The following is a 6,368-nucleotide window of genomic DNA, read 5'->3' as shown; positions in this document are numbered from 1 at the left end:
CACAGCTAAGAACCCCTCCCTGAGTTTCTTTTGTTTACCATGTCCTCAAAAAAAAATCCTGACAGAAGAAAATTATGGCTACAAGCCATAAGAAGAGAAGACCGTATGACACTTCTGGTCACTGAGTGGGGTTGTTGCACCACTTCGTAGCCTACTCGGGAGACTGAAGGGACATGTTTTTATATGAATTGAATTAAGCTTTTGTAGGTATCTTTCACGGTCAACGACCGGCATTTTTTGTTATTATTTACTCCTGCGATTTCTGTACGAATTACGTTTATTGACCATAATTTGCGTTGGAGTTAATGAGAGGGGTTGTTTGTTTTCCCCCCGAAAGGGGCGGGAACGTTTGTCACGAGTCAAGTTCCCGGGTGTGCCGGTCTAACGTATCCGTAGATGAGGTGTGACGTCACCTAGGCTAGCCTAGCCTGTTTTTCTACCGCTCTGGCCTAGCCTACTTGCGGGAGTTGATGGTCCGTTCAAGCAACCTGGGAATATGAGGCTGCTGCATTTACACCGGCAGCCCTTGATTCACAGTTCCGATGTCCCACTTTAATCCACATTTTAGGACTGCCTGTTTACATCTACGTTCGAGAGTGGCCTATATCAGATATCTGTGTTTGTGGTTCACTCATTTTAAACACTTGAGACAATCCACATGCGCACAAGAGGAATTTTGGTCACGAAAATGAAAGCAAACAACCAGACGGCATATGCACGAAATAGGCTTGCATCAGGGTATTTCAGTGGTTGTTTACTTTCGTTTCCAAAGTAAGCTATATCCTGAGAAGTCCGCAAAATAGGCTATCGTTTTTATTTTAAGGCGAAAAAGAAAGTGGAGAGCCTACCGCTTTTAATGCAGCTTTTCCATCTGTTTCATTTTAATTACCCTAGGCTACACCATTCTGCTAGTCGGGCATTCACGTGAAACTGAAGGCAACACTGTCTATTATGCGAAAACGTAAAAGATTAGGCATGTTCAACTATGCACAAGTTGAAGATGCCAGGGAATAGCCTGCCTGTTTAGAGTGCAGTCGCATTTGGCACATAGTTGGTTGATGATGTGAAATTCCAATTAACAAATTTGGCCGTGTTCTGTCTCTCCTTGGCTCTGTTCTGCCTTTCATGAAATTTGAATGAAAGTAGCCTAAAGCTGTTTCCTATCACAGAAAAACAATCCTGTCATCCACCCTAACTGCAATATTCAAAGCCTGTCTAATTGCAATATTGAAATTATTATTTGGGGTCAGGTAGGCCTAAGGGCTATAGGCAAAGCCTAGCAAACAGTTTGGTTCGGGGAACGTTCCCACCAACGTCCGCTGAAGGCAGGTCACCAACGTTCCCTCATGGTAATTCAGGAATGTTTTCTTAATGATGCCGGGGCGTTCCTATGTGGTGACATTTTGATTTGGGGAATGTCCGCTGTCCTTTGAACTATGTTCAAAACTTGAGCAGAGGAGCCAGTAAAACTTTTCTATAATGTAGACGATTTTATAGAACGTCCTCTAAAGGTTTGTTTTGTGTGAAATTCAGCGAACCTATGGGAACGTTCCCCGAACGTCACATGTTTGTTAGAATAGGCCTAGAATAGAATAGAATATAGATAATGACCCCATGAGGAAATTTGTTGGGTGGTATGCCCACCACAGGGGCCTTTCTTCTTGTTGTTGTAGTCCACTATTCAGTTATTAAGTCATGATGCAATAATGGGCAGACAAGTCTCTTTTCCTGGTCAAAGGATTTTCGTTTTTCTCCTAGCCAGTAGCCTACAATTAACTTGTTCCCGTTATTTAGAGTAGCCTAGCCTAACTACTCACTTTAATAATAAATACTATATTGTCTGGCTGCACAGCTACAGTACAGTAATGACCCTGCAAGTTTAGTCATTTTGTTTTACCCTCACCAAAATGGAAGTGATGGTGACAAGGTTTTCAAGTTGTACTGTAGGCTATAAAACGTCTATTGAGGAAAAAGCAGTTGGGCTTGATCCGTCATACTTAACGACTGAAAACTGTGGTGTAACACATTACTACAATTAAAATATAATAAAAAGTATGTTAATAAAATAATACAAATACATGTAATAATGGTAAAAATATGTTATGATAAGTCGACGTGTAAAAGCTACATTGGGCCTATATGTGCATGGGGTAGGCTAAATACTTTCATTTCCAAATGAACCCGGATCACACAAAAGGGGTCAAAATCCACCATTATGCAGAGCAGAGGCAGCAACTGTTCCATAAGCTATCCATGTCTTACTGGACAAAAATCTGCAGGGTCATGAAGAAATACACCCCACAGAGCAGGTGCTATTAGAATGCTGGGAGTATGGGCGCCCACACAGTTTTTGGTGGCATGGGATGGGAACAGGCAGGCAAAGGATATGGAAATTGATAACATTGCATGTTGCAAAAACAGTTAGTACACCAACAATCCCACCTTGGATGTTTTGCTCTCCCAGGGTAGATTTAGTGGCTAAGAACATAGTTAAATCAGGGATATATAAATGTTCAGCAATATATTGACATAATGTATAATGACACAGTTCAGATTTACACAGACGCATCAAAAGACCAGACTGGGAAAACGAGTTGAGGTCACATTCCAAAGTACAGTGTTAATTAAAAAAAGGACAACAGACCATCTGGCCATTTTTACAGCGTACATGTAGATGATAGCAATCAAACTGGCTCACAAACTGACCCACAATTGGTGGAAGAAGTAAAACCCAATAAGGTGATCATCTGTTCAAACTCAATGTCCTCACTATGCACCCAGAGTGGAAAGTACATGTAGACAGGATCTACTAAATTAAATAAATCAACTAATTTTCAAAATAAACCAACAGAGCATAAGCGTGAGAGTATAATTTCATGTCAAATCTGCCTAGAAAATTGCCACGTTTCATTATCCGTTGGTTTTATGACACTTTCTAACTTGAGAGGAGACAATTTTTAAATAGAAAATTACCAGACATTTTAGTCACTTTTAAGTGTGATGCTAGTAGGTGTTAGATGTTAATGATGTTAATGGTCTAATCCGATTTCATGATCTATGGTAGGCTGGAGCTAAAAGTAAAAAATCGCCAGACTCAGAGAATGGCTGGATGAACTGGAGAAAGGTCAAAATCAATTGTTTAAGTCAAGGGGAGAAGGAAAATCTTGATGGCATGCTTCTTATACTGGTGTGGGATGTAGGTCAAAATGTCAAACATTTTCAGACGTTGTACAATGCTAACCAAAGAAAAGACAAGGACTTCCTTAGTCACTTTCGATTTTTTTTTTTTGGTTGTATGGAACGCTCCACATGTCTGTCATCAGTCTGTTGTGGTTAACTTCCTGCACTGTCCATTGACAAGGAACATCGGAATGTTCAGTGAAACTCCCTCAGGCAAAATGTCACAAATAGTGAATCCCTTACCATCACCATGTCACCTGGTTCTACCTGTTGGAATACTCCACAGTCAGCTGCTATTACCTTCACTGGCAAAGGTTATAACTCCATTGGGAGTCACACCGATCAGAACTTTAAGTGTGGTGCATCTTTTGTAATGACTGTACCTAGATGACTCTGGGTGTCCAGTCTTTTTGTGTTGGAGACGGCTTCTTCAGCCCAGTCAAGCACAATCTGAGTCGGGAAATTGCTGGAAGCAATCTAGCAGGGATGTTTGGTTCTTGACTGGAGGGGATGTTGTTTTCCATCATACCGACATATAAAATGTCATACACTGCACTGCTGATGGTGGTGAAGATGTTAGTGGCTGTGGCACGGCAGCAATTAAACCTTGTTGTAAGGTCTAGAAAGCCACAATTCAGTTGGAGCTTCATCAAAGTCAAGAGTAGCTAAGGGGCACGATTTGGACATTCCAATCAAAGTGATACTGGAGCTCAAATTGGGAAAGAAGCGCTTCCCAAAAGAGGACAGGGGCAGCATCTGGCAAGCCAGTGTAGTAATTAATTTTGTCATGGTGGGAGGAGATTTGACGGAATGAAAATGTTTCTCAAATTCTTGTTTCAGTTCGTTATTTTCTTTTCTGAGCATATCATTCACAATTTCAAGCACCACAACACTTGAAGTACCAGGGGTCTGTGTAGCAACATCAGGGTGGTTTGGGCCTGGTCCAGCTCTTCCTTCATCCTCCACGCTCGCAAGGACCATTCCTTTTTTACGTTGGGTGGGCATGTGGTAAGGGAAAGCCTTTCCGTCATCAGGAAAATTGCCTTTTCCACGCGAGCCTTTTTCAGCATGATACCTGCCACACATGCTACATTTTCGTCTTTGCTTGCTTCCTCCAATGTATTTGTGGAGGTACTGGTGTCAGAGCCTGCCTTAATGCCCTGTTTCCGTTCATCATATCACACCTAACTGCGCTGAATTTTACTGTATACCTGAACACTACATGTCGGTGACAGCTAGATTTGAACTCCTTAAAATGTTTGGTACTTGGCTCACCAATTACACCAAGGGCTGATCAGGGTGAGGCGTAAATGATCAGTGCTTTTCCCTCCATCCACATCAACAGCTGAAGGGTTTGCTTTATACTAACCTTCAACTGGTCCCCAGACGCTACATCAAAAATACCTGTTCACTACTCTCTCTTTCTCTCTCTCTCTGTGTGTGTGTGTGTGTGTGCAGGTGCATATTAACATGCAGGCGTTAAAGGCTGCAGCCTAGCCAAGCCAAATTTATTTGTTTAAATGGACATAAGAGGGAAAAAAATTCAATCTCATTTGCCCGCAAGAAATTATTTCTATTAAGCAGCTGATTGGGTAGAAATGTTAACCACAGAAAAGCTAGCCTAGGAACCCATGACCACATGAATCAGCCTCTGTGTGTGATCCCTGCTTACTGATGGGTTAAATGCTGATGGGAGTCCTAATTCAACTACATTTCCATGGTCCTAGTCTGATTGGCATCAGTGATGACATTTTATAGTTTTTCCTCCTGCAGAACAGGCCATGACTGTTGTTGCGAACACGCGCACACACTCATGAGAGAATCACACACTCACACTGCCTGAAGGGGACACTGTTCTTAGCAGCGATGCTGACATCAGATTAGGCTTTGCATCCTCTAGTCACTGTTTGGAACATTTCGCCGTTCGGGTTTCAAGATCGATAAGATTCAGTTAATGAGTAGAGTAGGCTATGGATCACATGGATACGTGCAATCAGTTTTATCTTGATCTTTCTACTGTATTGACAATGGGACTATTACCATTATACAATGTCAGGTCACAGACAGACTCCCGGGGAGGTTTAGGATTGATATGTAAAGTTTTGAATAACATGACACCATTCAGTCAGTCTCAGCAACCTCCCACACCACATCTAGCAACTAAGACAAAACAAATACACTGTCATTGGAAGGTATGAGGACATTAGTGTAAGATTATATTTCCAACAGTAAAGGGCAGTGTTGTCAAACTTCAGAGTTCTCTCACAACTTAAAAAGTGTTACTCACTGGTGGTGTGCATTACAATGTTAAACATGATTAACATCAGGAGCTCTCTAATAATACAGAACTGTTTATCATGCTTGTCTGTCCTCTCTGGTTAATGCTGTCAACACAGTACACTGTCTTAGAGCTGTAGCTCATTAGAGACCATTGCAAAAGGAGGGTACAAAGTGTTATAGAATTAGCCAATCAGGTGAGGCTAACACCACAGGAACACCTTATTTTCGGTGAAGGGTTTATATAAGGCCAGTGAGAGGATTCTAAAGCTTCAGAAGCTTTGTTAGGGGAAAGATGTTTTCTTCATTTTCTATGTCCATCCTTCAAGTGGATGTTGTGTTGGGCTGCATCGTCTTTGTTGTGCTGGAAAAACTGATAGAAAAAGAGTTCAATTGTCCTTGCAATTCAAATAACAATTTATTTTTCTGTGGGCTTGTGGTTAGTTCAGGTTTCATAATTGTCTCTCTTACTGTCTTGCTCATCCAAATGCATAATTACAAGAAACTGCTGAAAAAGGAAGAAGAAGAAGAAGAAGAATAATAAGAAGAAGAAGAAGAAGAAGAAGAAGAAGAAGAAGAAGAAGCAGCAGAAAAAGCAGCAGCAGAAGAAGAAAAAAGAAGAGAAAAGAAAACATGTTACCTGTATATTGTTTTCTTATCGGGTCTAATCTCCATATTCACTTGGCTCACGTTGTGGTACTCTGATGGACACTACTATCTATGTCAACAGAGCACATGGAATGGTGTTTGGACAGAATCCGACTCTTTGAAAGGAATGCCTAGTAAGTGGTGTGAACCTCATCATAGCAACCAAACTCTTCGCAAACAACAACAAATTATCTCCATTGAGTGGTTCATTCAGTCTCAGGTATGGCAATGTTTCATCACAGTTCAAATACATACGTTTTAAA

Source organism: Alosa alosa, chromosome 22, assembly GCF_017589495.1.
Source record: "Alosa alosa isolate M-15738 ecotype Scorff River chromosome 22, AALO_Geno_1.1, whole genome shotgun sequence".
Taxonomy (NCBI): domain Eukaryota; kingdom Metazoa; phylum Chordata; class Actinopteri; order Clupeiformes; family Clupeidae; genus Alosa; species Alosa alosa.
Note: the sequence above shows the minus strand (reverse complement) of the source record.